We start from the raw sequence: 27,583 nt of genomic DNA, 5'->3' as shown, positions 1-27,583 counted from the left end.
CTCTGATGACGAATCATCCATGGGCGACTCAGATTCAATCCGGTCTCTGCATGGGGACTGTCTTGGGGGCTTGTCGCTGGCCATGGACCCTGAAGTCCTCGACCGAACCCGCCGCCAGATCGCCATCTACATGGCAGGAGCGACTCAGCCCACACAAAACCCTACTGGAGGCGATGGAACCGGCGAGACGTCCAGGAGCCCAGCCGCAGTCCTGGTGGATCTAGCGGCGGAGATCACAAGGCTAATGACGACTCCCCTCAGACCAGAAAACCAGGAGGAGATAAATACTGAACTGGCAAAACTCAGAGAGGCAGTGGCAAAGGCTCATCGGGACGCCGAGATAGAGTCCGCTAGGATCGAGACTCGGCAAGCTCAAATTACGGCTGAAAGGATGCCATTAAACACTAACAACTGGCGACTCGAGAGACAGCAGCGCGCGTCCGACGCCGTCCATCAGCGGAGACACCAGGGTCGCCTGCCCCATGATCTCAATCTGACCCGCCTGTTCGACACTCCATGAACCCCTGGGGCGGGAGACGCCCTGGGGGGGGGGGACCGGGCCGCCCGCCTAACCCGCCGGCTCATCCAGTTGAAGATCACATTCCCCGATTCCGGACGCCTCAAGGCCACTTTTCCAACCCGGTGGATAACGTGCTTGCCGCAACCCGCCATCTGGAGTCTCTTCCGATTCACGACAACACCCCTGCCGAGATAGAAGCAAGGAACACCATCGAGATGTTGAAGACGGCAGTGGTCCAAAATGTCCAGTTCTCACATAGCCTTGATAGGTTGCATTCCACCCCCAAGCAAGTTACACCAGGAGTCGGCCAGAAGACCAGCCCGCCGTAAACAGCGGGCCGCGACACGTCCCACAGGACAACCCGCCTGAACCGAACCTGCCGGGCCGGGATCTCCCAAACGTCCAAAAGACCCCGGCCCCCCTCATTGGGTGCGGAGGGCGAGTGGGAGTTCCATGCTTGGCCCTCGCCCTTCGTAACGAAAAGATGCCCAAGGACTTTAAAGGGCCAAGAAAGGTGCCTAATTATACCCCGGACCTGGAGCCGACATCATGGATCGAGAGTTATGAGATCGCCATGGACATGCTCGATGTGAACGAGGCGGTTTGCGCCAGATACTTCACAATGATGCTCGAGGGGTCAGCACATACTTGGCTGAAAAACTTACCTCCCAACTCCATCTAGACCTGGGCCGAGTTAAAAGAGCGTTTCATCAAAAACTTCCGAGGAACTTGCAAACGTCCGATGACGATCGTTGATCTACAACACTGCGTTCAACGCCCGGATGAGTCGGCCCACCATTGGTCACGGCGGGTTGCAGAAATTATCCATTCGTCAGACGGCATTACGGCGGCTCAAGCTGTGCTCATCCTCAAGCATAATTGCCATTACGAACCTTTGGTGCAAAAATTGGGGCGGCTTAACCGAAAGGTCCAAGACATGGGCGACCTGATGGACACCCTCACTAGATACGCTGAGGCCGATGACACCAAAGATCCTGGCGAAGATGGTAAGGCTAATTCGCCTAAGAAGGGCGAGTCATCCAAAAATCATACCCGGTTCCAGGGGCGTAATCGTCACAATCAAGGGACCAATGGCAAGCGGAGACCGCAGGAGGAGCCCTCGGACTTAGTCGCCAATACCAACGCCAACAACGGCAAGAAGAAGAATCGGGGGTTTAGCGGGAAGAGGCCGCGTAACTACGAAGAGCTACTCAAAGGTCCTTGCCCGCACCACGCCACGACAGACGGTCCGGCGACTCATTCTTGGGAAAACTGCTTCGTGATGCGAGAGTTTCGGGCGGAGGCGATCAAGAAGAGTCAAAACGATGACCCGGACCAGCGCCAGGAGCAATTCGCTGCACCCAACCAAAGACATAACCCTTTCGGCGGCTTTCCCGAACAGGGGGCTCAGGGAGGCCCGCAGCCAGGCAGCGGCCAATACCCGGTGCACCACCAGCGGCGGTATAACCCGCCAGGAGATTTCCAGCGACCACCCCCACAGGGGGCTCCGCAGGGTCAGGATGATAATGGGGGCTTCCGCAGCAACCCCAAATAGTTAAGTAATGGGCAGTATCATGTTTTCACCACTAATGCTTGCAGGCGTGATAAGAAGGTGAGCCACCGGGCGTACAGTGTATCTGAACCTGCGCTCCCCAGATACCTCCATTGGTCTGAACAAACCATAACGTGGAGCAGGGAGGATCACCCGCCGAGAGTTGATAACCCGGGCGATCTGGCGTTGGTCGTGGCTCCCCAAGTTGGGGGTTACACCCTATCAAAAGTGCTAATGGATGGTGGCAGCAGCATCAATATCATATACTTTGACACTTTCCAAAGGACGAACCTATTGGAAAAAGACCTGATGCCTTCAACCACGGTTTTCCACGGAATCGTCCCCGCAAGTCAGCTTATCCCATCGGCCGGGTCAGGCTTGCAGTGTCATTTGGAACTGCGCAGAATTATAGGTCCGAGTCGCTGATCTTCAAGGTGGTCAAATTGAAAAGCCCCTATCATGCGCTGTTTGGGCGGCCGGCTTACGCCCGCTTCATGGCTCGCCCGTGCTATGTCTACCTCAAGCTCAAAATGCCTGGTCCCAAAGGACCTATCACGGTTGATGGAGATAGAAGGATTGCAAAGGAATGTGAAGAAGGGGGCGCGGCCTATGCGGAAGTCGCGTGCGCTGCGGAAGAGCTCAAGCACCATCGGGCCAATGTTGACCCGGCGGACATGTCACCCTTAAAGAAGCCGACCACAGATTCTGAGTCGCCCCTCAAGTTCAAACCAACAGATGACACTAAGACGATCGATTTCGTGCCTGGCGATTCATCCAAGCAGTTCACCATTGGGACGGGTCTGGATCCCAAATAGGAAAGCGCGCTCATCGAATTCATCCGTGAGAATCGGGACATCTTTGCATGGAAACCTTCTGACATGCCTGGTGTGCCGAGGGAATTCGCTGAGCACCATCTTAATGTTGACCCAAACTGCAAACCCATCCAGCAGTACCTTCGCAGATTTAACGAGGAGCGACGCAAGGCGATTGGGGAAGAAGTTGCCCGTATTTTAGCCGTCGGGTTCATCGTGGAAGTTTTTCACCCCAAATGGCTGGCTAACCCGGTTTTGGTACTCAAGAAGAATGGTACTTTTCGTATGTGTATTGACTACACAGACCTCAACAGAGCTTGTCCAAAAGATCCCTTCGCTCTTCCCCGCATCGACCAGATCATTGACTCGGTGGCGGGATGCGAGCGATTGTGCTTTCTGGACGCCTATTCAGGATATCACCAAATCAAGATGGCCGTGGAGGATCAAGAGAAAACAGCCTTTATAACCCCTTTCGGGGCCTTTTGTTATGTGTCCATGCCTTTCGGACTCAAGAGTGCGGGGGCGACTTATCAACGCTGCATCCAGAATTGCCTCCGTAACCAAATTGGTCGCAACGTCCATGCCTATATCGACGACATTGTGATCAAGACCCGCCAGGGGGAGACGCTACTGGAGGATCTCAAGGAAACGTTCAATAATCTACGGGTATATCAGATGAAGCTAAATCCCACCAAGTGCGTTTTTGGTGTGCCTGCAGGGAAGTTGCTGGGTTTCCTGGTATCGGAGCGCGGCATTGAAGCTAACCCGGACAAGATTGAAGCAGTTACATCCCTTGGAAATCCGGCGAACGTCAATCAAGTTCAACGACTGGCGGGTCGCATTGCGGCCCTAAGTCGTTTTGTGAGTCGCCTGGGGGAGAAGGCGATCCCTCTTTATCAATTATTAAGGAAATCCGATCGGTTTGTCTGGACAAATGAGGCAGACGAGGCGCTCGAAACCCTGAAACGCCAATTGGTTAACCCGCCGGTCCTGGCCGCACCAACTGAAAAGGAGCCCATGCTTCTGTATATCGCGGCAAATTCCAAAGCAGTAAGTGTGGCGGTGGTCGTTGAAAGAAAGGAGGAAGGGAAGGAATACCCAGTGCAACGCCCGGTATATTTTATCAGCGAGGTGCTAACTCTTTCCAAGCAGCGGTACCCACACTGGCAGAAGTTGGTGTATGGGGTGTTTATGGCGAGTCGAAAACTTAAGCATTATTTCCAAGAACACCCTATCATGGTGGTTAGCTCTACCCCCCTTGGGGATATCATCCAGAATCGGGAGGCAACAGGGCGGATCGCCAAGTGGGCAATAGAACTGGGGCCCCATCACATACAGTATACCCCCCACACAGCCATCAAGTCCCATGCCTTAGTTGATTTCGTCAACGACTGGACGGAGTTACAGGCTCCGAAAGATCGGCCTTATCTCACTTACTAGACTATTTATTTTGATGGATCTAGGCAGCTGGAAGGCTCGGGGGCTGGTGTGGTGTTGGTATCCCCTCAAGGAGATAAATTCTGTTACGTTCTCCGACTCATGTTTCCATGCACTAACAATGCGGCGGAATACGAAGCTTTGCTTCATGGCGTGCGACTCGCCAAGGAGGTGCTTCGGCGACTCTGATTTGGTGGCACAGCAAGTTTCGGGTACCTGGGATTCTCGGGACCCCACGATGGCGGCTTACAGACGAGCTGTGTCTGATGTGGCGGGTCATTTTCATGGTTATCAGGTGGACCACATCGATCGGCGCCTCAACGAGGCAGCTGACGCCCTCTCGCGACTTGGCTCCGAGAGGAGGCCAGTTCCTCCCAATGTTTTTCTGGATATCTTGCATAAACCATCCGTGATTCTACCATCAAAGGAGGAATTAGCAATACCAGATCCTGAGTCTCAGCTTATGGCGGCTCTCCATGTCACGGCGGATTGGGTTCTTCCTTATCTGGCTTATCTCGCTCGGGGCGAGTTACCGGCAGACGAAATTTTGGCTCGTCAAATCGTTCGGCGCAGCAAATCCATGGTCATCATCAATGGTGAGTTATATAAGCGGAGCGCCTCTGGAGTTTTTCAGCGATGTGTTTCCTCCGAAGAAGGATGCATAATCTTATATGACATTCATTCCGGAGACTGTGGGCATCACGCGGGGTCACGTTCTTTGGTATCAAAGGCTTTCCGTCATGGTTTCTTTTGGCTGACGGCTCATGCAGATGCAAAAGATATAGTTTGTCGGTGCGAAGGGTGCCAGCGTTATGGGCGGCAGGCTCATGTGCCGGCTCAAGAATTGAGAATGATCCCCATCACTTAGCCTTTTGCAGTCTGGGGGCTGGACATGGTCGGCCCCTTTAAAATGTCCTCTAACAAGAAGACCCACCTGTTGGTGGCAGTTGATAAGTTCACCAAGTGGGTTGAGGCGGAGCCTATTGGAGCTTGCGATGCGGAAACAGCGGTCAAATTCTTGAAAAAGCTGATTTTTCGGTTTGGATATCCGCATAGTATCATTACTGATAATGGTACTAACTTGTCCCAAGGGGCAATGCAGGAGTTTTGTCTTCGAGAACATATCCGACTTGATGTTTCTTCAGTCGCTCACCCACAATCTAATGGGCAAGCAGAGCGGGCGAATCAGGAGGTGTTGCGAGGGATTAAGCCCCGACTCATGGTTCCCCTGGAAAAAACCCCAGGATGTTGGGTTGAGGAATTACCTTCGGTGCTGTGGAGTATTCGGACGACCCCGAACCGATCCACGAGTTCTACCCCTTTCTTTCTGGTCTACGGAGCAGAGGCTGCTCTTCCTACTGACATAAGGCATGACTCACCTATAGTTGCCGCATATGTGGAACAAGACAATGAGATGGCGCGTCAAGACTCTGTGGACGCCATAGAGGAGGCACGTGACCTGGCTGCGGCCCGTTCAGCTATCTACCAGCAGGATCTGCGGCGTTATCATAGCCGCCGGGTTAAAAGTCGGACCTTTCAGGAAGGCGACTTGGTTCTTCGGTTGATAGAAGATCGTGCAGGCATGCACAAGTTGTCACCACCTTGGGAAGGGCCGTTCATCGTCAGCAAGAACCTCCACAATGGCTCTTATTATTTGGTGGATCTCCGGCCTAGCTGGCCAACCACGAAGGCTGAGTCAACTCGCCCCTGGAATATTGCCCACCTGTGGCCTTATTACGCTTGAGCTCTTAAGTTCTACATCTTGTAAGTTTTTTAGTTTCATTATGAAGTAATAAAGTTACAAACACTCCCAGGCTTGGGGACTTCTTCATTAAAAAGCAATTGTGTCATCCTGTTGCGACCTTATGAGCCGACAGAATCATGCATTTAGGGTGTGTGCTCGAGCTTTCTGACTCGCCTCATCCTGTCGCGACCTTATGAGCCGACGAAACCTGCATTTAGGGTGTGTGCTCGAGCTTTCTGACTCGCCTCATCCTGTCGCGACCTTATGAGCCGACGAAACGTGCATTTAGGGTGTGTGCTCAAGCTTTCTGACTCGCCTCATCCTGTCGCGACCTTATGAGCCGACGAAACCTGCATTTAGGGTGTGTGCACGAGCTTTCTGACTCGCCTCATCCTGTCGCGACCTTATGAGCCGACGAAACCTGCATTTAGGGTGCGTGCTTGAGTTTTCTGACTCGCCTCATCCTGTCGCGACCTTATGAGCCGACGAAATTGCTGCTTTTATTTAATGGCATGGCCTTGAGGGTTTTTTACCTTTCCTTTCGGATCCCTCTGGGAAATATTTGTTATCACTTATTTGGTTTCACATATGCTGTTTTCAAAGCCTAAGTCAGGTTGATGATCAGGATTTCTTCATCCATGGCGGGTTAAGCATCTTAAAGGAGTCTCGAATATTTTAAAATCGCCTTACGGGTGACATAAAGATTCTTGCAAAGGGTATCACCAAAACAGTACCGACTTATGAAAAAAGACCTATTACATGGCTCTCAGGCCATAATCAATAAGGTTTATTCTGCTGGCGCCTTAGGATCATTCTGCTATGAGCTTTGGCCGACTTCGATTTGCATGTCGCCCAGTACCCAGTTGCACTTAGCCAGAGCTGCGAAGTCATCTTCATCAGTCAGTATTGATACCAGGTCTGCTTCCAAGTCAAAAGGGTTCTTGGGTCGCCGAGGAGTTAAACTGGTCGTCACAAAGGTTGGCGGGTTGACCTTCTTGTTTTTGCTATCATAAGCCGCCTGATACTTTGATAAATCAAGACTTGCTGCAAGTTGGGTTGCTGCCAGCCGGGAGTCCTTGACAACACGTTGATAGTCCTCTTCAACGAATTCTGACCCATCGTCTTTAAGCTGAGGAAAGCCTGCTGCTACCTCTTCCGGGTTGATCTCTAGAGCATACGCCAAGCAGCGACTCAGGGCAGTCAGAACACCCTTTCGGGCGGCTGACGGAGTTAGCTCGCCAATCTGAGGGGGAAGTGTGGATAAGCAGCCAAGCACCTTTTTTATGGAAGTTATAGGTTCTTTGGCACCCATCACAACTTTAACAGTCAAGACACTGCCGGTGTACAGTTGCTCTGTCAGCGTGTAAATCGCCTTCAGCATCAGCACACAATCTTCTTGAAGGTTGGCGGCTCTCAGACCTGAGTAAGGGGTCATGATGATCAGCGACTTACGATAAGAATTATTTATAAAAAAGAAGAGGAGATCAAAAGTTTAAGTAAGCTTACCAAAGACGGCTTGCGTCATGTTGGAGATATGACGCTTCAAGCCGGACAATTCCTGTTGCACAGTGGCCAGCCTGGCTTCAGCCTTCTCTGCTCTTTTTATGGCGGCATCTTGGCCAGCTTGAGCTCTTTTCAACTCGGCTTTGAGTTTCTCCAGCTCAGCCAAGGCCAATTGATATCTCTCCTCCGACTTAGCTCGGGCGTCTTGCTGACCAGATAAGTTTTTCTTTAAATCGCCAAGCGCCGATTCAGTCTGAGCAAGAGTTTCCTGTTGAAAGTACAAGACAAGGGCAAGTCTCAGAACTATTGCAAGCAATACCCCTGACACTTGGGGGCTAATGTATAATTTTTTCTTTTCATATGAAATTATACAATATCAAGACCCGGCTCATCTTTTTACTGATGACCCGGCCCTTGGGGGTTACTGGTCGCAAAGTTTTTCTCAGTTTTTCAAGACCCGGCTCATCTTTTTATTGATGACCCGGCCCTTGGGGGTTACTGGTCGCAAAGTTTTCCTAAATTTTTCAAGACCCGGCTCATCTTTTTACTGATGACCCGGCCCTTGGGGGTTACTGGTCGCAAAGTTTTTCTAAATTTTTCAAGACCCGGCTCATCTTTTTACTGATGACCCGACCCTTGGGGGTTAATGGGAGTAATACAATATAACAAATTTACCTCATGTTTGTTTTTTAACATTCGCAGCAGGATTTTTTCCATCTCATAGCTCGCCTCCAGGCGACTTGAAAAACCAGAGCAGAGTTCCTTGAACTCCAGATTTTCATACTCAGAAAGCTTAGCCTTGGAGAGTCCAAATTCAGGAGTGGCTTGAGAGGAGGATGCCACATGCTTTGACAAAACCGTTGCCGCCGGCTTAGAGAAACCGGTACCAGTAATAACCACATCATCTGGGTCTTTTGTTGTCGTCAATGGACTTGGCGGCTTAGGGGTATCCATTGTTTCCTTGGGCGAGTCAGGAAGGTCCATTTGATTTTCAGGCTCGGCTTGGTCCGGGTTGTCCTGGATCGGTGCTGGTTCTTTGATGGGTTCTGAAGTTGTGGCAGGAGTTGACCGCTGGTTTTCCTTTTCTTGGCTTGTGCCCTAAAAGAAGGGAGAAGCACATTAAGGGACTGAAAGTTCATTACCCTCAGGATTCAAAGCAAGATTATCAAAAGACTTACCCTGGAACTCGAATCATTGGTGGAAGTGTCGACATCACTGAGTCACCAGATGTAGGAGGAGAGTTCTGCAAGAATTATACGTCAACAGTATAGGCGGGTTACATGCGTGATCCCAAGAGACATGAAGAATTGTCATTCATAAAATACCTCATTTGGTTTCCTCTTGTTCGTTGCTGGTAAGCCGGACACCAGATCACCAGAATGACTTCGCGTCTTCCGATTTGAAGTATGCGGTGCTTTCTTCAGTAGGAAATTTGGGTCCAAACAAGCATTTGGGTGTGAGAAGGGAACTTTCCCACAAACTCGCCTGGCCGGCTTAGGTGGAGAAGGAGATGAATTGGAGGAAACAAAAATTACCTCAACAGAGTCCTCCTGGCTTTCGTTGTCTTCGTTCTATTACAAGAAAAGGGAGAGATATAAATACAAAGATTAAAAGTAGTGGATGGCGAGTGAAAAGAGGATGAATTTTTACCTCCGAAAGTGCATCGCCGACTTGAGATTCATCGACTTCGGATGGCTCAGCCGCAGTAGCTTTGCCCTTACCCTTGGTTTTCTTTGAGGGCGGCTTAACATTTTTCATGGCTGGCCTCTTGGGCTTCCTCGACCAGAACTTATCGCCTTTCTGAAATAGCATATGTTACAAAAACCACAATACAAATGAAGCATAAGGAGTAAAGACCAAAGGCGGGTTAGATTTGTTCACCTTGGGCGCCGGGTTAATTTTGCAGAAAGGTTTGAGGCCGATTTGGCCGCATTTTACCGCAGGCTCGCCAGTCAGCTTCTTGACAATGGTAACAATGTCCTTTTTTGTTAAAGCCGTACAGAAATAACATTGAGGATGATCCAGGGTGCCATCAAATTCGCACATCAGACCGTCCTGGCGACTCAGAGGGAGGATACGCCATTCGACCCAGCAGCGGATTAGGTCAACCCCAGTAAGGCCGTTGTTCGTCAAAAATCTTCATTCGGACAGTATTGGGATGAATTCTGATTCTTCTTCCTCGGTGAGCTTGTCTGGAAGCTTGAAGTTGGTTGGAAGGCGAGTTGGCCTGTAGCCGAGAAGCTTGTTTTCGCCTGCAGGAGAAGTCTCTTGACAATAGAACCAAGACTCGCCCCAACCTTTGGGATGGCTAGGCATGGCGAGTGAGGGAAACGGGCTATCCCTACGGCGTTGGACATTGACGCTGCCGAGTTCCAGGCTGGGGCCGTTGTGGAATTCCGTTTGGCGATTCAGATGGAAAAAGTGCCAGAATAAAGGAACAGAGGGCTCAATCCGCAGATAAGCCTCACAGAAAACTTGGAATTGGCATAAGTTACTTATGGAATTGGGTCCCAAATCCTGGAGGCGGACGTTCATGAAAGCCATGGCATCTCTAAGAAACTTCGATCTGGGCGGCTTAAAACCTCGCTCCAGGTGTTCGACAAAAACGACTATTTCCCCTTCTTTGGGGTTAGGGAGATCTTCTCCGAACCCGGTGCGCGAGCCGATAAGATTCTGAGGGTCCAAGTTGCCCGTTTTCACATAATCAACTAGTATGGTGTCATCAACCTTGGTAGGAAGCCAGTCACTTTTGAAGACGGCGCCCATGCTACAAAGAAGTAAAGTATGAACTTACATGCCTCGAACATCTACTGTAAGGGGTGAAATAAGTTCATTTAACTCGCCAAGTACTTTGTCCATGGACTAAGGGAAGGGCTTGACCCGCCATATCAAAAGGCCGAGTTGGGTTACTATGGCGACTTACGGAGTGTGGCTATTCACAAAAGCTGCGTTCTAAAGATGATGGAGACGTTCGAAATATCAAAGTGTGAAGACTACAAACAGCTTTCCACAAACAGTAGGTAAATGATGGATCTACCAGGCAGATGAAAAAAACTGAGAAAAATGACTGGATACAGCAATTTATTGCCAGGGCAAGATGACGCCCTTCGCTTGATGAAACGCTATTCTAAATATTCACAAGTAAAGGCGGATGAATAAAGGTATTCAAAGCATTGGGTATCTCATCGACATTCATGCTAATCGGTTCAGGGTAGGCGACGTCTGCTTGCAAGGAACATCAAGAACATAGCAGTGGTTGGAGCTTCAAGCGAAGGTTGGATCTATTCCTAAAATGAGCGGAGGCCTAACCTGATGCTATCGGACGAAAGAGGCCGATGGTGATGGAGGTTGTTGAAGAAGCACAGGAGTCCCGTCGAGCGAAGAGGTCTTCGGCGGCGGCGGAGTTCGTGGCTCACGGCGATATGGTCGACGATGATGCAGTGGTCAACGGCGGCGGACAGATCGGCCGCAACGCAAAGCTGGACGACGGCGAAGGCCTATGGGTGGCGCCGAAGCTTCTCGCGTGAAGGCGGAAAGCACGGTCGGCAGCGGAGTCCTCCGGAGGCGATGAGGTTTTCTCGCTGCAATGATGGGGAGGAGGTTGATGAGACTGGTAGGTGGGAAGCACCAGTCCTATCCCCCCCATCTATTTATCAGAGCAGGCGCTGGAATCGAGGCGCCGTGAGCGGGAACCGCCGGGGAATAAAAAGATTCGCTATAAATGCGCGCCAACGATTTCGGGATAACGATGCGCCAAGATCCGTTGGGATTGTGTCAGTCTTCCCGAAAATCGAGGGATAAGAAGAGGCCAAGAAGAAATGGTTTGGCGACTTAAAAAAATTTCGGTGCCCGATGGCGGGTTACAATTTCTGACATATGAAGAAAAATGAGGAATGAATCGCCTTCAACTGAGCGGAAGTATTGGCATGAAGAAGAAGTTCAAGTCAATTTGGGGCCTAATGTTGGGGATATTACCTGTGAATGACCCGCCCTAGTTGGGCCGGGTTACCAGTTAGGCGATTCACCCAAACAGTTATTTGGGCCTTGTCTTAGCCGGATCAAGGTCGTATGACGGTTTATGATTCCTGGAAGGTCTCCAAGCTTCGGAAGATGGCGACTTAGAGACCACGGGGGTCACGATTTGTAGGAAGGAAAGTATCCTTGTAAACCCTAGGGGTTCGATATATAAAGGCGAGTCCCAGGGGAGGAAAGGGTAAGTTAGAAATCATCGAGTGCTAGGTTCGGCGACTTACGCCCTCCTTGTAATCGAATCCACATTAATACAAACCAAAGCAGGACGTAGGCCTTTACCTCCTCACGAGGGGCCGAACCTGGGTAAATCGCTGTGTCTCTCCCGCTTAACCCCTTTGAGTCGCCACCAAGGTGCGATGGCTCCAGTTCTAAGTCCTTTCAGGAGGACATCTGCCGTGACAAAACCACGACAATTGGGCTATCCATCAACAAGCGCATTCAATGGTTTAGAATTTAGTGGTTCCATCAACATTTTGACCAAGTCCAACATAAAAAAAACTACTCATAATAAATCTATTGAGTTCTAATGACCCATAAGTGTAGGAGATTTATTATAGACATTCTTTAATTTTTAATGACTAAGAGAGTTGAACCCAACAAAAAAAATGTTGATGGAAGAAATCACAGTAAAATCTTTGAATACATGTGTCAAATGTGGTTTTAAATAGTGATAATTGCTTGATAAATGATTTTCATTGATTAGGTAAATAAATGGGTCCTTCAGATGACCTTATTAAACTAAAACGTTAGTTGTTTGGTCCTTGAAAATAAAATCAATTGTGATGTCATTTTTTTTGAAAAGGTGAATATTGTTAATATCGCAAAGATGCCAATTATAACCAGCCTTTCCACCAACAGGATGTCTCAAAGACATTTAGGATACACTCAACCCGAAAATAAAGAAAAAATAAATTAAAAAACTAAGGCTTCGTCATAGTGATCACTCTTCTCATCAGCAACACACAAATCACCACCAAACACAACACCCAAAAAATAAAAGGTCTTCAAAAGCAACACCTTCAAGAAGGAAACAGTGCACAAGCGCCGTCGTTGCCCGATTCAAGATCCTAGGTTTTCACCCTCGAGAAAGTTCGAGCTCTCAAAACAATATCTTCAACAAGGCCATTGCGAGCCACAACAAATGAAGCTCAGACCTTAGGTTTTCACCCTGGAGGTCATGACTTGGCACCCGACGAGCACCACTAAAAATGAAATCCTCTAATGCTCCCGCCCCACTTGTCACTTCTGCTTCTAGAAGTTATCAAACACCTGGTTGACTCCATCGCCTCCAAGGCCCCCTCCACCTTACTGATCCTCTAATATCAGCCACCATGACTTTCTTCATGTTGCCTACGCCATAGAAATCGAGATGCCAACATGTCCCATGGTGTCAACAAACAAAGAGAGCTTTGCGCCGCACCCTCATGGAGCCGCGTAGGTTGATATGGACGCGCATGGCTGGATTCTATCCGATCCAAATATCCTTGGGGCAGATCCCATGAGCGAGTTTCGGAACACATCGACGACCAGATCAAGGAGGACCGATCATGCGGATTGTTGTCGTGATGCGACAAGAGCACAAGGACCGCCACCACGCCGACGCCATTACCGCCATGATTGAGGACACCAACCCACACCACCCACAGCAAGCGTTGTGGGCGAAAACGCATGCCAGATTAGGACGGATCCCGGTTCTCTGCCATCCCCTCGCCTGCATGATTCGCCACCTGAAAGCCACCGTGCACCAACGACCCCGAACGGTATCGTCGTCAGGATCCACCGCTGCACCACCACGACCCTCGTCATCGCGGTGTCCCAGTCCAGCTGCGCGGCCCCATGGAGAATGCCATTCACAAGAAGGCGAAATGCCCCGCCATCACCGCCGGCCAAGCTATGCTCGGTTGCGTCCTTTGGTGACAAAGAGGAGGGAGGAAGGGAGAGGAGGGTGCTAGCGGCGACGGGTGGGGTGCCTTCCCCGTCGCCCACATGAGCGACGTGATAGGGTATGATACGTCTCCAATGTTGATAATTTATGAAGTATTCATGCCATGTTTGCCTATGTTTACCCTATTTTTATATGGTTTTAATGCATTTTATATGATTTACTTAGAACTAACTCGGACTAATACTGTTTTCAGCAGAATTACCGTGGTGTTGTTTTTGTGTACAAAACAAAAGTACTCAAAAAAGTGTGGAACTTTTTAACGATTGTTTATGAAACATATGAGCAATGTTGGAGCGAAGAACCACTAGAGGGGACACACATGTGGGCCATAAGCCAACAGGGCGCGCCCACCCCTGGACGCGCTCTGATGACTTGTTGGGCCCACATGGCTCCGATTAGCGTGATTCCAACACCAAAAAAATCCTATATATACACAAACCCTCATAAATAAACAATGAACTTCTGCTCCATCGTTGCAACTCTCTGTATCGACAAAAACCCACATAGAGCCTTTCAAGTACCCAGTCGAAGGGGGGAAATCATCTCCGGTGACCATCTTCATCATCCCGGCGAAGGCCATGATGAGGAGGGAGTAGTTCACCCTCGAGGCTGAGGGTAAGTTCCAGTAGAAATGTGTTTGATCTCTCTCTCTCGCGTGATCTTGATATGGTACGATCTTGATGTATCACGGGCTTTGTTAATATAGTTGGATCATATGGTGCTTGTCATTTTCTATCTTGTTGTGATGAATGTAATCTTTCTCTTTGAGATCTTGTTATGTTGGATTCAATATTTTGGGTTTGAGAACACTTGGTGTATGTCTTGGATGCGGATACTCATGGTGACATTTGTCTATTCTATTGATGCACTTGATATATGTTATGTCATCAAGTTGCGGATTCCGGTGACCTTGGGGATCTGTGCATAGGGGTTGATTGCACGTTTTCGTACTATGTTCTCCCACAAAAATCTTGGGGTATTCTTTGATGTTCTTTGTGTTGGATTGAATATGATGAATCTGAAATAGTTTGATGCATGTTGATAATTAACCCATGGATACCTGAGGTGACATTAGAGTATCTAGGTGACATTATGGTTGATTGATATGTATCATGGGCGTTTTCTAGTACGAACTCTAGGGTTTTTGTGACACTTATATGAATAACTCAAAAGATTGATCGAAAAGAATAACTTTGATGTGGTTTTACTACCTACATAATTTCATCTAATGTTCTCCGTTACTTATGAACTTTGGAGTGATTCTTCGTCGCACGTTGAGGGGTGATCGTATGATCCTACTATGTAAGCATTGTTGAGAGATTGCACTAGTGAAAGTATAAACCATAGGCCTTATTTTCAAGAATTTATACAATAATTTTCTTGATATTTACTACTTGTTACCATGCCGTTTTTATAGTTTTAGATTACAAAAATACATTTCTAATATCCATACTACACTTGTATCACCATTTCTTCGTCGAACTAGTGCACCTATACAATTTTCCATTGTATTGGGTGCGGTCGGGGCACAAGAGATTTCTTGTATTTGATTGAAGGGTTGTTTGAGAGAGACCTTCTTCATCCTACACCTCTCACGGATTGATAAACCTTAGATCACCCACTTGAGGAAAATTTGTTGTTGTCCTACGAAACTCTACATTTGGAAGCCTAACAACGTCTACAAGAATAAAGTTGCATGGTAGACATCAGGGTACGAGAAACGATCTGTGTGAAACTGAAGTATTTTAGGCAACAACATATATAATGAGCCTTATTTCGCTTTCCACGCAACCATATACGTGACAGAAAGTTATAAAAGACCTAAAAATCAGGTATTACTAATACAAAGAAGGCAGTGACCACCCTTAGTGTGGCTTGCCAATGGTGATCAAGCTAGAGGTGGAAGAGCTCTTCGCCGCGACGACAGATGGTCAATGGAAACAATGTTGACAAGATAAATGTCTTGATAGTATGTTGCGGCATAGGTTGCATCGGCGTTGATGCAGGTAGTGGTTCGTGCTTCTGTCTGTAGTTACACTTTCACAAGTGGGCATGGCTGGCATGAGTTGGTGTGGGCGACATTCGAGGCGCACCCTCGATCCCTGCCGACCATCACAGAGTTTCTTCTTCTCCGGGAGAAGGCACAACAACAAATTATTCACCCGGTGCTGGTGGAAGATTCTTTCTCTTGATGTCACACTGCTAATGGATGCTACTCGGCTAGTTCTGTTTATGGCACACTTCTCTCGGGGTAGAAACTTTCTCTAGCTGCGAAGGAACTCCACTTTGGAGCTCCTTGAATGTCATGGGCCTCAAAGTATTTCTTTGTCTTGCATAGAAAGACCAGCTATGGACGACTGACATAATTTCAAGGCGTCAGTTGCAAAACGGTCCGTACTGCAAGTTATGTGATGAGGAGGCGGAAAATCTGCAACATATGATGCTCTATTTTTTCTTCTAGTAACAATTGCGGTACAATTGTCTCTCGCCTTCAGACTTCACACGTTCACCACCATACATGATGTCCTCTTGCTATTGCTAGAATGGTAGCCTTAGGTTGTGGCGGTTATTCCTGGGCATATATGTTGTGAGCTCGCTCGATCATCCCTACTCACTTGAGGGCAACATGGCTCGAAAGAAACACCCGAGTCTGAAAAAAGTTTGTACCCCTCTGAAAACTTTTTCAGGGTGAGCTAGACCTGAATTTGGCATGTGGAAGCTCATGCGTTGTAGAGGGGTGAAGGGCGAGTAATTGGGTATGCAAGTCGTGGTGGGTTGCCGACAATAAAATATAGGTCAAACTTGCATGTTAACATGTAACCCGCAACACTCTCTTGTCTCTTAATACAAGGATAGACAATGCTCATGCATTTGGAAGAAAAGCTACTCACCTCAATCCATATTAATTTTCGCTCAAACATATGTGTCGACTAGACTTTGTTCATAATTCAGTCTGTAGTAACCTAGTACCTAAAGGCTAGGATATAACATGACTACCTTTTTTGTGACGAATATAACAAGACTACTACAATGCTAATCACTAGCATCCCTCCAGAAATGGTTGGTCCACAAGAAGAATCACAACGAGAGCAAACAATCATGATAGAAGGTACCACGTAGCTCGAATGTCAAAAGGGAGAGAGGGATTGGTGGAATAGTTGGTTGTATTGCTTGAGCCTCGTAGGCATATATATAGGAGTACATGATCATCTTGGAGGACAAGTCAAGGCAGGAACAATCCTAGTCTATTCTCTACTTCCTAATAATCATTATACCCAACATCCCCCCGTAGTTACAATGGTAGCGACGCAGATGGTGAGACTGGAGAAGAATCCGAAGCAAAGCTGATGTTCACCCCCCCTAGTCGTAACGGTTGATGCATCACGGAAGTTATGGCAGGAGTGAAAACCGATGAGGTTGCTCAAGCAAGGCGGTAGCCCTTTGTGTCGATGTCGAGGCAGCTGAGAGCGTAGGGTGGTGTATAGGGATGGCAATGGGTACCCATTACCCACATACCCTGCGGGTAAAAACCCTATTAGGGTAAGGGTATGGGACAAAAATTTACCCATGGATATATAAATAGGAAAATCTGAAACCCATCGGGTAGAGCGGGTATGGGTATGGGATCATATAACCCATACCCATATACCCGTATACCCATATAAAATCTATGTAAACTCAAAATTATCTCTACAATCTACACGATATCAATAATTTATGAATTGAAAGTGTATGTCTATGAGTTGTTGTTTATGACTACATGATGTTGTTTTATAAGTATGTGTCGTAGCTATAATCTATCTTTATAAACTATATGATACAATGCAGTTTATAACTATAAGTTTTTTAAATTGATGTTTTGTAAATATGAGTATTTTTACCCGCGGTTACCCATCTACCCTGTCGGGTAACGGGTATGGGAAAAATTGTATCCATTGACGGGTATGGGTAAGGGTGATGGGTAATATCACACGGGCGGGTAAGGGTATCGGGAGGCTCCACCCATACACATACCCTGCGGGTGCCATCCCTAGTGGTGTAGCCGTGGTCGAGGTAGCCGTGCGAAGAACACCATGGTCGATGTCGGATTGGGATGGCCGGTGTCGAGGTAGTCATCGTGGATCCACGGGTGTAAGCAGGCGCCGAGTTAGGCATGGGCACAGTGGTGTCGACGTAGTGGTATGATACTCGTGATGTGAATAAGGTTTATTCCCCGAAGAGGCGGGTATGATGAATAACAATAGAGGCAAGTATTTTCCCAAGTGAGAACCAAGGTTATCGAACCAACACGAGAACCCCACAATTTCCCGTCTTCAGCGCCTAGACACAAAAGAGCACACACTTGCACCCAACTCAGGCAAGAGGGTTGTCAATCCCCTTGAACTCGTTACTTGCAAACGATAAGTAGTGATAGATAGATAGATTGAATATATTAAATATAAAAATTAACTACAAATTTGTGGATAAAGGTAACGAGGTATTTAGAGTTTTTGTAAACATATTTGTGGATAGACCCGGGGCCATAGTTTTTGGTAGAGGATTGTCTCACATAAAAACCATATGGTGGGTAAACAAATTTATTCATGACAATGATCATTACATATAGGCATCACGTGTGTAAGAAAGTAGACCAACTCCTGCCTTCATCTACTACTATTACTCCACCCATTGGTCACTATCCAGCATACATCTAGAGTATTAAGTAAAAACTGAGTAATGCTTGAAGGATGATGAGAAGATGTAGACAATGTAAATCCAATTAGTATGAATGAACCCCATCGTTTTACCTTTAGTGACATCAATACAATATGTGTCATGCCCCTTTCTGTCACTCGGATTGAGCATGACAAGATTGAATCCACTACAACGCACCTCTCCATTGAAGATAAATCAATCTAGTTGGCCAAAACATATTAATAGATCGAAGAGAATTGCGAAGCTATCACAATCATGCATATCAGAATTCAGAGAACACTCAAATAATTTCGCGAATAATTTGAACATAAACCCACAATTCATGAGATCCCAACAAACACACCGCACAAGAGTGATTACATAAGATAGATGTTGTAATTTATGATAAATTCACCAAATGCCTATGAACAAAATAAAGCTTTTACTAAACATATTTTGGATGCGGTAATAAAAGCTTTGGAAGAAAAGTTAGAGCTAGAGGTTTCAATTCCTAGAAAATTACATGATGAATGCGAACCCACCATTAAGATCAAGATTAAGAATTTTCAGTGCTACGCTCTATGTGATTTGGGTGCTAGTGTTTCCACAATTCCGAAATCTCTTTGTGATGTGCTTGGTCTTACCAATATTGAAGAATGTTCTGTCAATTTACACTTGGTGGATTCCACTATTAAAAAACCTATGGGAATATCTAATGATGTTCTTATTCTTGCAAATAGGAATTATGCCCATAGATTTTATTGTTCTTGATATTGATTGCAATCTGCCGTGTCCAATAATCCTTGGTAGATAGCTTGCATACTATAGGGGTCGTGATTGATATGAAAGAAGGGAATATTAAATTTCAGTTTCCACTAAAAAAAGGCATGGAACACTTACCTAGAACTAAGAATAAATTACCATATGAATCGATCGTGAGTGCAACCTATGGATTAGTCGCTAAGGATGACATCACTTAGAATCTATGCTATGTGCCTAGCTAGGGGCGTAAAACGATAGCGCTTGTTGGGAGGCAACCCAATGAATAAAAATTATTTTTCACTTTTGTTTTCCGCTCTTGAGTTTTTTCACAATTATGCTACTGTGATAATTGTGTTTTTTGTGTTTTCTTTAGTGTTTGTGCCAAATAAAGCCTTTGGGATCATGTGGGGTGTTAGTTGCTTTAATCCTATTGAAAAAGAGAAACTTTTGCATCAGTAGAAAAAATCCTAAACATCGTAGAAACGTCAAAAGTGTTTGAATGTTTTACACAATATTGATATAAAAATTCACTACATTATCGTAATGTTTCAGAATTTTTGGAGTTACAAAAGTATGAGTAAAATACGAGTCTTTACAAATTTTTCTGTTTTTGACAGATTCTGTTTTCTTTGCGTTATGTGCTTGTTTTGATGATTCTATGGTTTGTATCGCGGAATATAAGTGATGGTAAAGTTACAATATAGTATGTATAATGCAAACAACATTGGAATAGGTTTCAACAGTACCTAAAGTAAAGTTTGGTTTTCTTATACTAACGGATCTCACGAAAATTTTGTTGAGTTTTGTGTGATTGAAGTTTTCAAGTTTTGAGTCAGATAACGATGGATGAAGGAATAAGGAGTGATAAAAGCCTAAGCTTGGGGATGCCTCAGAAGGCATTCCCTCTTTCTTCCAACAACCATTAGTAATTTTACTTGGAGCTACATTTTTATTTGTCACTTATCATAAGTTTTGCTTGGAGCGTCTTGTATTATTTGTGTCTTTGCTTTCTTTGCTGGTTAGTTTGTCATAATAAATCTTGCTTGATACACCGATTTGGGAGAGCCAAATTATGCTATGATTTTGTAGAATCGCTCTTTATGCTTCACTTCAATTTTTTGAGCCATGGAATTTCTGATGTACTTCACTTATATCTTTTTGAGCACAGTGGTGCTGTTATTTTGAAGAAATTTGATCTCATACTTCACTTATATTATTTAGAGAGTAGTAGAAATTTTGAAGAAATCCTCTCTTGCTTCACTTATATTATTTTGAGAGTTGAAATTTTTAAAGAAACTTGTGCTCTCGTTCTTCACTTATATTTGTTTGAGAGCTTGTTACTTGCAATGGCAATTTGCTTTAAATGAGAATTAGTTCCAAAGTGATGAATGTCCATGAAATATATAATAAAAAAATTCATGAAGATCACTGGATATTAAACTTGATTCTTTGCAATAGTTTTGCGATATGAAGATAGTGATATGTGAGTTATGTTGATGAGTAATTATGCTTTAGTAAGAATATTGGTGTTGAAGTTTGTGATTCCCCATATATGCACATGAAATCAATAATTATGCTATGAAATTATATCCTACTCGTGTTGCATTATTCAGTGTTAGTTATGTTTAATGTTCTTACGATGATTTTCCTTCCTTGGTTGAGCGCTTCTCAATCTATTTGCTAGCATTCACTTGTACTAAGCGGGAATACTGCTTGTGCATCCAAATCCTAAACAAGTTGTGCAAAATGGGTCCACCATACCTACCTATATGCGGCATTTCAATGTAGTTCCAAATAAATATGCATGTGCCAACTCTATTGTTCAAAATAATTTTCTGTTCGTGTGCCTGTACCGCTCATGAAGCGGTGAGGGGTGGATAGTATCTTCCATGTTAAATAGGTTATTCTCAAGATGAGTGTTTATTGACTTGTCATTGCACGAGAGTATGGTGGTAATAGGGATGCCCCGCCCCAAAATTCAAAAAAATATATTTTATGTTGTCAAATAATAAATTTCTTGGGAAGTGTTGGTATGGATGGTACCCGTGGATACGCCCAGCCGTGGAATGTGAATGAATGGTGGAAAAAGGAATGAACTTTATTTTCAGTTTGGGAACCACCTATAATTTGTTTAGCATGAAGGATATTGAAAACTCTGGGTTGCTTTTGTTGACAGGAAAAGCATATCAACCGAAAAATTATATCTCTAAATTTTTAACTTTGAGTTCTAGCACCTCTACAAATCCTTGCTTCCCTCTACGAAGGACCTATCTATTTACTTTATGCATTTTTTATTTTCGTTTTTACTCTCCATCATCTCTTATAAATCACCAACTAAGGAACAACATTATCATACTTGACCATTGGATATAGTTAATATTTGAGTGTGTTGCATGAACGGATCAATGATGGAGCATGATGGGCTAGGGATAACATTCTTTAGCATTGATATTTTGGAAGACTTGGTTGCTTGTTAATGTGCTTGAGTATTGAATTTTTCATGTCAAAATATAGACTATTTCTTTGCATCATGTACAAGTCCATATGTCCATGCTAAAAAGAAAAATAATATGATTTACCTACTCGAGGACGAGCAGGAATTAAGCTTGGGGATGCTGATGCATCTCCAACGTATCTATAATTTTTGATTTTTCCATGCTGTTATTATCATTCTTGGATGTTTTATGATAATTTTATAGCAACTTTATATCATTTTTTGGGACTAACCTATTGACATAGTGCCTACTGCAAGTGTGTTGTTTTTTGCTATTTTTTCCTTCGCAAAAAATCAATATCAAATGAAGTCCAAATGCCACGAAACTTTAGGGAGATTTTGTTTGCACCAGAAGGAAACTTGGGAGCCAAGAATGAGTATCACATGAGGCCGATGGGGGGCACTAGACACCAGGGCGCGCCCAGGGCCACTAGCGCGGCCTAGTATCTAGTGGGCCCCTCACGTGTCTCCTCCATCGCCTCTGAGATCTATAAATACCCCAATATTCAGAAAATCTAGAGGAGTCATGATAAACCATTTCAACCAATGCAAGTTCCTGAAGCCACAAAATCCAATCTAGAGCCCATTCCAGAGAGGAACACGCACTACAAGAAATATGCTCATATGTGATGTTTTTTAAAATGTCGTTGATGAATTCGTCATAAATCTATGACGATTTCATCCGAGATCGTCGTAAACCGTTTGAGGGGATCAAATCTACATATAAATTACGACGATGTGAGTCAAAACGTCGTAATCGCATAAGATGAGATCGTCATAACTTTTATGATGATTATAAAAATGTTGTAACATGTTCTAACTATGTTGACATGTCACTCGTGGGTCCATTTTATCCCACCTCATCCTAGTTTGTGAAGCAACCTGCTATTCTGTCATTCCAAAAAATCTCTAAAAAATCTCATAAATATTTTGGATCATATATTCCTCAAATATGTGAAAACCTTCCTTCCATAGTTCAAAAATAATTCAACAATATTCATTTTCCTATTCTGTTCAGAATAGCACTTTGTCAAGAAAGTGCTATTTCTATTTCTTTGATTACCCTCATATTTTTTGGGCACTTTTTTCTATCCAAATCATTATCTCATGAATTTTGATAGTGCCTTAATGTGCCCAAAACTCATTTTGGGCATTCGGAAAATGAAAAACGAAATTTTCGTGCAAAGAAAATGAAAGCTCCGTTTAAAAACATGGTTTGTCATTCTAATATGCACCCCTGTATATAATAAGACATCATTTCTTTGTAATTTTCACGTGAAATTATAAAATAAAAACAAAATAAAAAATACAATTCATACGTTTTATTCTCATTGGTGGAATTAGTTGTCACACGGATCGATGACATGGCCATCCACCCATCCATCCATCCATCCATCCATCTCACATCCATCTATATATAGAAAAAAAGGAAAAAAGAAAAGGGAAACCCCCACCCGCAGCCCAACTACCCAAACCCTAAGTCAGATCTCATCAAACCCCCCTCCCCACCCCCCCTCCTCTCGCCACCACCACCTCCTCCCCATCCCCCTCCGCCGCCCGCATCTTCCACCGTGTCCGCGTGGCTGCCTCTGCCCTCCGCGCGCTCCGCACCCTCCAGGGTCCAGGCGCCACCACCCGCCGCCGAGACGGACCACCGCGTCCTGCTCTACTACACCTCCCTCGACGTCATCTGGGGCACCTACGAGGACTGCCGCGCCGCGCGCGCCATCCCGCGTGGGCTCCGCGCCTCTGTCGACGAGCGCGACCTTGCCATGGACGCCTGCTACCTCGAGGAGCTCACGACGCTCCTCCCGCGCGCTCGCCGGATCACGTTCCCGTAGCTCTTCGTCGGGGGCCGCCACCTCAGCAGCGCCGAGGAGCTCTGCCACTTGCATGAGTCGGGCGAGCTCTGACGCGTCGCGGCCGGCGCCACGTCCCTCACTGCCTACGGCTGGTGCGGCGGCGAGCGGTGCGTCCTGTGCGGCAGCTGCGATAGGCGCCACAAGCGATACAGCCTCAAGGGCGGCGGTGTGTTCTGCACCTGCACAGGATGCAACAAGAACGGCCTCGTCCGGTCCACATCAACGGGTAGTACCAGTACCACTTACTTACTCTTTGCAAGCTATGCTCACGACATTTAAATCTGAATCTGAGTTCGTAAATGGTTCATACTAGGCTTTTTTTGTCTCTTTATCATCTTGTAAATAAGTGAAAGATTATTGTAGGCATCTGAATGTTCCACCTGAAAAAAAATGGAAGAGAAATTTCAGTTGATATAAATAAATTAGCATATGCATTGCACCATGAATGTGATGAGAGACCCAAAGCTGTAGGTGCATGAAGGATGCATTTGCCACGCTCTCCTAAAAATGTCCTGTGCTTCCTTGAAGTTTCCTCCAGATGCAAAATAAATAGTAGTACAATGATATGGATGCAGATATCATCTGCACGTAGAGTGTACACACGGTGTGTCCTGCTTGTGCATTAGCCGTAGATCGGTAGATGAGAGTACATATTGTTACTGGTCATTATGTCATGTGTGCAAGTGCAACCGATCTGGAACTCTATGGATGGAGACACACCCTAGCTTTATCATCTTGTAAATAAATAAATTGACTGAAACTGTCATTTTCTGTAACAGTCTGTTATCAAGAAGAAGTATGGGCAGGATGCCACCAATGTCGCAGATGAAGGTGGTTTTGCTCCTAACATTCAGGTATTCCCCTGTTCTTATAGGTTTGGGATGAGATTCTTATGTCTTGGTGTTTTGATGTACTCCCTCCGTCCCAAAATAATTAGAATTTTATATTAGAGCTAGTATAAAGTTGAGAGTGAACATGCCACAGATATGTGAAATAGTTTTATGCTGTGTCTTTGTCTATTTTGACATATTGAGTGTTTCTCTGTATCTATGGCAGAACCAAAAATAAGGAGCCGCCTTCAATGGACCTTTCACGGAGTAAATCACGACATCAAGAGGCTTCGCAAGGCACATATTCTGATGATGAGACCATAGGATCTCTTCTTAGTTAAGCTCATTCAGTTTCATATACATAAAAAACTGATCACTGAATGTTCATGATGTCAGTTGTTAAAACTCATTGATTTATATGCTATGATTTTCTTCCCTCAACACATTTTACTAGGACAAACTACTTTTGTTTTCTCTTATATTGTTTCTATACTAGCACATGTGCCCGTGCGTTGCAACGGGAAAAATAAATCCTCGCACGTTCCAGACGATCCATTTGTGCTACCACTCTCTTTGCCATCGTGGTCATGTTGTCCATCTATTCACAACGAACACAATCAATCTCAGATGATGAGCTTCATTATCATACTCAGGGTATGCTGCTTTCACAATCCCCTCATGTGCCTCACAATGAATGTTTTTATCCCCACACCCTTCTAACAGAACAGAACACATCTAAAATATCTACCTACAAAATTATTTATACTAAGCAAGCCAAATTTGAGTAATCATAGTAGAGTCGACCTCTGAGTATTTAATTTTCTGTTATTTGTTTAATCCTATTGTAACGCATGGCCGCGATTTGAGTAATCAGGCAAACACAAAACCATGCATTGTGAGCTGATAAAATAGGGAGTTAAGTACATGTTGGCTACAGCAGGGCAGAGTAGATGTATCACCATTGGTTTCATTATGGATTTACTGATACACTACCATCCAATCGTCCGACAACATGTTTGTGTTGTTGTGGTGTTTGTTTGACTCACTGTCATCTTACATTCTGTTCTTTTTGTATACAGCTCGCCAAAAGAAGGCTGTGAAGACCTTCCCCCACCCTACCTCTCGACCTCTTCGCCCCATCGTGCAATGCCAGACCCGCAAGTACAACATGAAGGCGAGGGCTGGTAGAGGCTTCACCCTTGAGGAGCTCAAGGTGATTATCGTTATTTTGCTATGTTTCCTTCCATCTCTGAATAGCCTATGAATGATGCAACATCATCAGTTCACACAATTGGTCTATGCCTGAACATGGAATTTTAAATGTTTGCTCTGTAAGAAGATTAAAATTCCATTGTGTTGTGCATTGCATCAATTGTGACTTACTTTTGTTCTCTACTTCCGGAGAAGTTTTTATCCATTATGTTTACTTGTGTTCTGTCTGTGTGGCTTTGAATTACTCGCCCCTTCTTACAATTGATGCATGCTGCTTGAGTTTAGATTCAGAAACTATCTTCAGCACCGAGGGCTGGTTGTAACAATATTGAAACAAAACCGATGATTCATTGAGCAGCACTGCACCAAAAGAAGAAATATTTGAAAATATACGGTTTTGCTCACCGTTCACATAGTTTGTTGTCTCCTACTAATGCCATGTCCTTCATGGATTACATCATATAGATTGATAGCCAAGATTCATTTATCAGAGTCCATCAGGTGGATCGATGCCAAGGGGAAAATAAATTATCAAGGAGACAAATTAATGGAAAGCATTCTCAATAGAGAAGTGTTAGTAAATAAAATTGAATTTATGTGTGGGCCTGTTTCTGTAAATAGCATTGAACAACAACAAAACTGAACTATGTATGTTGTGTCTTCCTAAGCATTCACATGCATGGGCTGAAAATGCAATGATACATATTTGATTCAGAAATAGGACAGAAAGTACATACACTTCCTTTATATATTCCAAGCAGATCAGACATGAAAGTTATATGGATAGCTTATCTTGTAGCGTAATTCAGCGTTGTACGTTGCCTAGAGATACCTTGGGTTAAGATACTAGCACGAACCATTCTTTGAGATGGTTTTTGCATTCAACTTGTCCATACATATCTTAGCACTGAACTGAATATTGTTTCGATAGTGGTATTTGGGATGCCATGAGGTATCTAATGCTTGGTCTGCTTTCATGGCCTTGTTTCTCGTTATATTGGTAGACATCGAGAAGGAAACGGGTTTTTGCGACACTGGCTGCTCTCATACAAGGAGCTTCCTGTTACTATACCCCCGTTTACACATATCAACTATATTGTTCTTTCTGCAGCTGGTTTCTGTGGTTGATTCATCAATGATGATCAACACTTGTTAGGTGTCTTATGATACAGTATATTATTAAGCTATGCATATTCGGCATCTGAAGTCATGTTTTTGTATCTCTACCCACTCTTAATTTTTTTAGTTGGTTCTCTCTGTGATGATGAAAACGGATGATGAGTCTGATGTAATCCATTCTATTAAACCATGTTGACAATCAAGGCATTTGTCCGAGAGAGCATTAATTCATTTATTTGTTATTTTTCTGTTTTCAAATATAATTGTTTTTGACATTAAGACACACAGTTTGTGATCTATTTGATGATAATTTCCTCCTGCTTATTCTGAATGTCTAGTAAGCAACACATTCTGTCATGGATGCTGTATAGTTGTCTTGTCTTAAATAAATAGAAACTCCTACACCATTTTTTGTTTGCTGTGAGAAGTGATGATATCATATCCATACCACGTTTCTGCACTTACTGTGATGATCAATTGCTTTTTTCCTTGGATTATATGGACCTGAGGATACTTTCCCCAAATTATCGACTATGACTATACAATGCGCAAATGTAATCCCATCAGGATTCCAAGCCAGAAATATGGTCCATCTTTTATGTTTTACTATTGTCTTCTTGTTAATATTTTGAGTGCTAGTCAGGTTTCCTTTCTCCAATCAGGCTAAAGAATTACCCTAGTTGACACCAGAAATCAACTCAGCATCAAGCTCTATCTAAATCAATAATGCTCTTTGGTAGTCCCTTTTTCATGTTTTCATTTGATTCGATCTAAAACTTCTGAAGGTAATAAATTAGAGTCTCTGGAGCACTTATTGATAGCGTAATTTAGTGATGTATGTTGCCGAAAGGATTTTTTGGGCTAATATTCTTACACCCTGGTTGCACTTGGTTATCACAGTAATGTGGAGTAGCTTGTTTTGTATTATCTTACATGTCTGCTAATTATTGTGTCATTGATCCTGCTTGTGTCAGTGCTTAAATTCCTCCAGTAAAGCAAAAATACCATAAACATATTGAGTTTGCTTGTCTGCATTTCCTTTGTCCAGAATTTTCTGGAACAATCTTAGATAGTTTGAAGTTTAA

At 44.7% G+C, this 27,583-nt stretch overlaps 3 non-coding genes and 1 pseudogene across 3 annotated transcripts; all 4 read left to right on the top strand.

Annotated features, from left to right (window-relative positions):
* The first annotated feature begins 10,903 nt into the window (after positions 1–10,903).
* Positions 10,904–25,487, top strand: LOC123442000 (annotated as a pseudogene).
* An 832-nt stretch (positions 25,488–26,319) lies between these two features.
* On the top strand, positions 26,320–26,465 carry LOC123445856. Its single transcript, XR_006631217.1, has one exon. It is a non-coding gene; the product is annotated as a small nucleolar RNA F1/F2/snoR5a (small nucleolar RNA).
* Positions 26,466–26,632: 167 nt separating this feature from the next.
* LOC123445877 lies at positions 26,633–26,719 on the top strand. The gene has a single exon (XR_006631236.1). It is a non-coding gene; the product is annotated as a small nucleolar RNA SNOR75 (small nucleolar RNA).
* Positions 26,720–26,996: 277 nt separating this feature from the next.
* On the top strand, positions 26,997–27,091 carry LOC123445786. Its single transcript, XR_006631160.1, has one exon. It is a non-coding gene; the product is annotated as a small nucleolar RNA Z103 (small nucleolar RNA).
* The last annotated feature ends 492 nt before the right edge of the window (positions 27,092–27,583 follow it).

Source organism: Hordeum vulgare, chromosome 3H (genome assembly GCF_904849725.1).
Source record: "Hordeum vulgare subsp. vulgare chromosome 3H, MorexV3_pseudomolecules_assembly, whole genome shotgun sequence".
Taxonomy (NCBI): domain Eukaryota; kingdom Viridiplantae; phylum Streptophyta; class Magnoliopsida; order Poales; family Poaceae; genus Hordeum; species Hordeum vulgare.
This window is presented reverse-complemented; position numbering and strand designations above follow the sequence as displayed.